Here is an 8248-nt window from a genome sequence, read left to right as displayed (position 1 = left end):
ATAAAATTTTAAACCTGCAACTCTAATGGTTGCATACAATGGTGCCTGGAGCAATCACTGCTTCAACATGACAAATCTAAACAATGAAAAACTTACAGAGTGAACAAGGAACCATGTGCAACTACAGGCACAAACTTCCTTCCTTCTTCCTTCTCTGCTCAGCTCTGCAACTTCTCTCTAATCTGCTTGATCTCCACTAAAAATTTATGAATAAATGTACAAACATTCCTTTTGTCATATTCTTCCTTTCCCTCTCAACGTTCAAATTTCAAACTCTCACTTACCAAACATGAATGCCTGCCATTCATGGATGCCTGCAGTGACTTGATAGGGTAGATGGGTGTGGGGCTTGAGGACAACTTGCAGGCATTGATGTTTAATTTCCAACACTCCCCCTTTGTCCTGAGCCAAACAAACAAGGATCACAGCTGATCCAAATCAACTACACCAAGACACTCTCTTAGGTGTACAAAAGATCCAATGCCTAATGGCTTGGTGAAAATATCTGCTAGCTGCTACTCTGACTTGGAGAATTCCATTTTGATATCGTCATTCTCCACCAACTCTCTGATGAAGTGATATCTGATCTCAATATGTTTTCTTCTCCCATGGAAGACTGGATTCTTGGACAATGCAATTGATGAGATGTTGGTTCCATCCTCTTTCCTTTCATTCAAATCTGTCAAGATCCTCCTTAGCCAAATTGCTTGACATGCTGCTACATTTTCTGCTATGTATTCAGCCTTTGCTATAGATTGAGCAACAATAGGTTGCTTCTTGGATGCCCATTAAATTGCACCTGATCCCATCTGAAACATGTATCCGAAAGTGCTCTTCTTATCATCTAAACTTCTAGCCCAATCACTATTAGTATAACCCACCAACTTGAAATCATCATTAGCATTAGGTCCACTTCCTATGTTCACATTAGCCACATTTTCTTGTCCTGACTGATCATTCTGCTTCTTCCAACATTCATTTGTATAATGCCCATATTTATGATAGTAGTAGCATTCTACATTACTCTTATTTGAGTTATAGTTTTTCTTACCTCCTCTTGAAGTATTTTGTGAGCTACTTGCTCCGTCTGCTCTTCTTGAGCTTTCTGCTGCAGCATTCCTTTGTCCTCCATTACCTCGGCCTCTACCTCTAGAGTTCCTACCTGAGCCATTTCTTCCTCTCCCCCTTCCTCTTGGATTTGACTGAGTGTTGAATGCTTGCTCTTGGGAGGATGAAGAAGTAGATCTATTGATCCTATGCTCATGGGTTTGAAGTGTACCCATTAACTCATCCATTGTCAAAACAGTGAGGTCTTTTGTCTCTTCTATGGTCATGACCAAATGGTCATATTTATGAGGTAAAATCCTCAATATCTTTTCCACTATCCTCTACTCTTGATAGTCATCTCCATTTGACTTCAGTTGGTTAATCACATTGGAGGTCCTTGAACTAAAGTTTGCAATTGATTCATTCTCCTTCATCTGAAGGTTCTCAAACTCCCTCCTAATGTTCTGTAGCTTTACTATACGAACTTTATCAATTCCCTTGAAGTTTGTCTCAAGGATATCCCATGCTTCCTTTGCATAATTTGCTGCTGCAATCTTTGGGAATATTGTCTCTGTCATTGTTGCTTCAATAAGACTTAATGCCTTAGCATCCTTCCTCCTTGACTCTTTCAAATGAGTCTTCTATGCATTTGTGAGAGCAACATACTGAGTTGGGTCTATTACATCATTGAACCCATTAACTGCAAACTCCCACAAATTATTTGCAACCATAATGGTCTTCATTTTCTTTGCAAATGTATCATAATTCTGTCCATTAAATGATGGTGGCTGCTGCCATATCTTTCTTGCATCTCCTGCCATGTCAAATATCCCAAGAAATCAAATGCCCTAACTCACTTTGGATGTGGGGCCTCAAAGCTCTGATACCATGTGAGAAATATCAATTAAAATCAAACTTACACTCACAGCCCTAACCCTAAAAACTTTGCTCGGCACATGAAGGTGCTGAGTGCTAGTTTACTCAGCACTTGATGGTGTCAAGTGGCAGGTTGCTCGACACTTGAAGAAAAGTGCTTGGCACAGGAAGGTGCCGAGTGCGAGAATTACTTGGCACTTGAAGGTGCTGAGTGATAGGCAACAGGTGCCAAGTGAACTCAGCACAAAGAGGAACTCGACAGCAAATACCGACTATGCTCGGCTCACAAAGGAAATGCTCGGCAACAATAGATGCTGAGTGAGCTCAGCTCCAACTAAAGTTTATAACTTAGAAAATTCCAACGTGAATGCATTCACCATTAAAACCAGAGAGTCAAAACTTTAAGCTTTCAAACAAATTTCTCAAATGCAACATACAAGGGAAGATCAATAGATTCAAGTATGCTTGCTTTCTTTCTATTCAATCTTTCATTAAACTATTACAAAATCTGGGAGCATTTGGCTTCAACTAGAAAACCCTAAAATAACCCTAAACTGATAATACTTCAAACTTCAATAAACTTTTAAACCTGCAACTCTAATGGCTGCATATAATGGTGCCTGGAGCAATCACTACTTCAACAGGACAAATCCAAACAACGACAAACTTACAAAGTGAACAAGGAACCACGTGCAACTACAAGCACAAACCTCCTTCCTTCTTCCTTCTCTGCTCAGCTTTGCAACTTCTCTTTGATCTGCTTGATCTCCACTGAAAAATTTATGAATAAATGTAACAACATTCCTTTTATCATATTCTTCCTTTCCCTCTCAACGTTCAAATTTCAAACTCTCACCTACCAAACATGAATGCTTGCCGTTCATGGATGCCTGCGGTGACCTGATAGGGTAGATGGGCGCGGGGCTCGAGGACAATCTGCAAGTGTTGAAATTTAATTTCCAACAAGTAGTATGATAGACTGACAGTTTTTTTGTAACTGTCCAGCAACGTGGGTTTGACTACTTCTAACAATGATGTAATTATTGTTTGAATAAAATATTCAAAATGCACATATAATTATGGTTAAAAAAGTGCATTCAAGTTGAATGAGCTATGCTACGATCTAAATTTTGGTTGTTAAAATATAGTTCAAGTCTAAGGTCCAATAATCACTGATGTATAACTCACATCTTTTGTATATTCTAATTCATCTAGTGGAAACATCTATGATTCTCACTTCAGCCACAACTCAGAATTAAAGAATATCAACACTTGTTCATGGATAGCTATTATCCACGAACACATAGGATTCATTCGGATCAATCCTTGTCTCTTTTTCTTGTTGCGTTGTAGGCTATGTTAAATGAAAGCTCCAGTATGGTAAAGTGGTGATTTGCCAGTGTCATTGCAACAAACCTCCAATCAATGAAAATGGTTTAAGATAAATTTGATTCTAAAATTGAGAAATAGAAGTTTTCTTTATCTCTTACATTGGGTCTTATAGAGGCCTTGGGGATTTTAAAAATAGAGTGGGTGGTGAGATTTTTTAAGAACATTTAGAAGAAAGTCATTGTATGAATTTTATATGTGAATTTGATTTAAAAATTAGTTATTAAATTCATTGAAGCTAGTGGTCCAATGAATTATAAAATGAAATAAATTTTCAATTTTCAATTTATCATACAATCATAATTAAAATTTAAAATTTTATATTATGCTACTTTGCATATATAAGTTTTTAAGAATCATGCTACTTGAATTAACAATTATTTCCAATTTATATTGTAATTCATTTAAATACATTGGACTCACCCTACCAATCACGGTCCACACATTGGTGGGTGAGTCAAGGCATTTTATGGAGACCTTGCTCCAATTGCTGTCTACAGCTAATACTGGGATAGTCGCAAATATGAGTGTCTTATTCTTTATTCCTAGCCAAAAAACTGAACACAGTTCAATAACATGCCAATAAACAAAAATGAGAATGTTACAATGATATCTAATCCACAACACAATTTCAATCAGATTTGGAGGATAATTCCTATTATCTATACCCATAGGGACACTGAAAACCAGAATTGCAGACAATTTAAATTTTATTTATAAAAACTTCCATCTTTGGTTCCATTACATATTGGATCATTATAGATCATGTCTCACCCCTCTAATCACGTGGAAGAACCTCTAAATAGACTCCATCTTCTCCCATAAACCCGACAACAACCTCTTAACTGTTTATAACTGTCTGCAACAGTCAGTATTAAATGCCCTCTTTGTTTGTAACTGTCTTGCACACTTGGACTTTCTCTCTGCATACTCCATGCTAGTTTGTCGTCTTGAAAGCCTTGTGACTGAACCTTCATCTTTTCCATGCTTATTTGTGCTTATACGTTGTTGTCCACACTGATTATCTATGTACTCATATACCTTTTGGAAGTGTATACCCTGTACCTTCCTTCTAGACCTTCTTTTCTAATTTGCTAATTTTTTTTGGGCTAGAAACTTTTATAAATTGTGAATTACTTCTAGGCAATAAAATGTCTTTATCTAGTAGTTCTACTTAGGAAAATATGTAATAGCCCAATCTTTTGCTGAAGACATTAACAATTAACAAATGGTTGAACAATTTTTTTGTAGTACTATTGTGAAACAAATTTATCCCAGTGCACATATTCATACTATAGATGTCACGACACAACATAATTACACTTGCAGAGCATGATGTAATACACAAAGCAAGAACATACAAGAGTGAAGCATGACTACAAGAGGGGAGAATAAACCCCAGGAACGGTAATGTGGGAACAAGACGACTAACTTATCTCTCATGAATAAATAAGAACAAATGAGAATGTATCACTAGTCCAAGGAAAACCAAGCATTCTTCCATTCTACAAAAGAAACTGGAAAAATAGATGAAGACACCCAAAAGTATGTGGACATGACATCTATACTACAAGGTATGTCTAAATAGGAAGTTAAACAGTAGGGAGAGTATGCCGGAAATAGACTTGACAAAAGGGCTTTAGAAAGTTTCAGGTAAATATGATTGTCAGTGTAAATCCAAAATTCAAAACTAAATTTCTAAGAACACTTGGTGACACACCATTAAAATGACTGAGAGCTATTCGTGAAAAATCACATATAGTTCAATCAAGAAGGAAAAAAATATGATTCAGAATGAATTGCAGAAATATAGTCTCCCTAATTTGAATTATGTATTTAAAACTTCCAATTTATTACTAGTTAAGGTCATTGTATCATAGTTTACCATTTTTTTCAATGGACACTGATATGTATAAGATTATTATTTTATATTATGGATACCTTGCACCTAGGCTTATTATACTTTAAAAAAAATAGATCAATGTAGATACTACTAAATTAGTAGACCATCTTTTCTTTTCTTTAATATGTCCCGAGCATGGTATAGATGGTTAGTAGAGTGCAATGATGGAGCTAGTGAATATCAGAGAATTCCATGTGTCATGCTACTTACAAGATAACTCCCACTTAGGCATTGAAACCCTTACATCCTATATTGGATTCACCATCTTTGGAAGCTTACAGCTTGTAGTTGAACTACTTTCTCATTTACTTCTTGCAGAAGACTTACAGAGGGATACAATAACTCAATAAGCAATAGGCCCTCTAGTTCAAGTTCTAGCTTCTAGTATGCTAGTTTACAATAGACAACGATTAGAGATCTTTTAAGTGTTTCACTAACCTAGCCAAGTAAAATTGTAGAAGTAGGTGGGGTTGTTGAGTTATCAAAGGTTATTATACAAGAAGATCCACCACTACTTTATGTCCTTTGGTAATCTATAGCCTCTATGTTGTCAACTCTTTTACATTTCAATTTCCACTATTATTTGGAGGTACTTATTGTTGTTTTAGTATGAATGCTTGACTCTAGGTTAGAAACCACTACTGTAGGTGCATTTAATACACTTCATGCTCTAGAGAGTGATGATTTGTGCACTTGTGAAGCCATGTCAAGTACTAATTTTTAACTAGTAATAACTTGGAAGTTTTATATACATAATTGAAATTAGGGAGACTATATTTCTGCAATTCATTTTGAATCATATTTTTCAACCATTCTGAATAGTATTACAAAAAAATTGTTCAACCATTTGTTAATCAAAAGATTGGGCTATTACATATTTTCCTAAGTAGAACCATTAGATTAAAGATATTTTATTTCCTAGAAGTACTTCACAATTTAAATAAGTTTCTAACCCAACAAAAATTAGTTCCAGTATCTTCATCCTTATGCTATCTTCATCTTCAAATTCCTCATGCTTAGATACCTTTACCCCTGATAGCAACTTCTCATCATCAATTTGTCTTCCTTCTTTGCATGAATTGGTAGTTGATGGCAACAGGGATGAGTGAATATGGAGATGGGTATGAGATTGTTTTGTTTGAGAATCCATCTACAACATCTATCATTGTTGCTTAGTCTCACAAGATCAATATGGTGACACACATGTTCACCAAAATAAACAATCTTGAGAAGCTAAAGAAGGTGTATGCCCATGGGAGGACTAGATAACACAAAGACTCTAACAAAGGCTAATTTTGAGATTGGTGTAAGATGTGTGTGTGTGTGTGATCTTTCTGTGTTTTTTTTAAAAAATTGGTGATGTGTTTTCCTTTAAGAAAAGCTAGTTTCCTAGACCTTGGACCCTCTCATGAGATGGCATTAGTCATTTGAGAGTAAAATATTGTCATTCAAAGTCATATTATCTGGTAATATTCCCTAAATAGCTTTGAATTCCCAATGGATAATATATTTTTGACCCTTTGGCTTGAAGCTTTTTGATAATTGGAGTTTTGAGGTAAATTTTGGGAGGAAAAAGTCTCCTAAATATTGGATCTTTTCAACCACTCCTTTATTTGTCCTTATGATTGATGATGTTGGAGTACAGAATGTTAGGCAAATCATGTGGTGCCAAGTGAACAAGCTTTGTAGGCTATGCTCTCATTATGTGATACAACTCATGCATCTCTATTTTACTGGCTGGAGGATGTAATTGATTATGGTTTAATGTATAATGTTTCAAGGGAAAGCTTCAAGATTTTTAGGATGTGAATTCTCTTGACAATAAATGATAAAACACAAGAAATGCTCTCCATATAATGATAAAAAAAAATTTATCTCTTTTTTCATTGGTTGGAGGATGTTAATCTGAGACCTGTTTTAAGAGTTTTTCTAGTATGGGTATACATATTTTTAATGTTGAGGATTTGAACTAGAGGGATGTAGGAAATCATAATGGTTGCAAGCAAAAGATCACATACAGGAATGAAAAATGAATCTGTGGGAGTAGAATTTATATGAAAATAGTAATCATTTTATGTTCACTTTGTGCTCCAATTGGTTCATTCACATTGTAGGTGTTAGGGAAACATCTTGTAGCAATTGGTTCCTTCAAATTTTAATTTTACTATTGGAAAACATCCAATAGTCATTTGGAATTATCTTTGTAGGTGAGTGAAGATGAACAATTGATAGTGCACAAAAATGATGACTATTAGTAGTACTTGTGGCTATGTCTTAGTCATCTTTATGAAATGTGCTAATTGTGGTGCACAAAAATGATAACTATTAGTACATGAGTGAATTGCTTATAGCTAATGTTTTGGTTATTATAGTTCACTGAAAAATGCTAGGACTTTTATTTATATTTTTTCAATTGAGAACAATGTTGAATGAGTTACAAAAGAGAGCAACAAATATGCTAGCTTGAGGAGGAAAAAAAATGCCAGGACTTGATTATGTCCTATTTTTTTTTAATGAAATAGCCTAATAGTGGTGCATAGAAATGAGACTATTAGTGATCTCTTTTAAAATAAGTATTTGGACAAGATGAATTTTAGGTGTAAACAATAATATTTTTATAGTTCATTTGAATCTAGACTTTGTTTCTCTATAAATATTCTTTTTATAATGAACCAAATTTAGAAAAAACAACATCAAATTTTTTTTTTTTTTTATAATCATTGAAAATATTAAACTTATATATATAATTTTAACAGAAACCCATGGTCATATGTTGGGAGTTTTTTGGAGCTTTAAGGAGTAAGGAGTCTTCTCCAACATATTTTACTTCAAACAACAAGTATGATAGTCAAAAGTTGATTAGAGGTTATAAAGAAACAAAGGGTGGAAAAGCCTATTGATTTTGGTAGAACTCATAACTTCATTAAGATTAAGTTAGCAACAAACCTAGACTGAATTGTTAATCAAGTATAGTTGATGTTTACTTCAAATTTTGAATTGAAAACCTCACAAGTTACTGATAATTTAGGTGTA

This window comes from Cupressus sempervirens, chromosome 2 (genome assembly GCF_028749045.1).
Source record: "Cupressus sempervirens isolate cs-2001-9-10 chromosome 2, ASM2874904v1, whole genome shotgun sequence".
NCBI classification, from domain to species: Eukaryota; Viridiplantae; Streptophyta; class Pinopsida; order Cupressales; family Cupressaceae; genus Cupressus; species Cupressus sempervirens.
The sequence above is the reverse complement of the archived record's forward strand: the minus strand, read 5'-3'. Positions refer to the sequence as shown.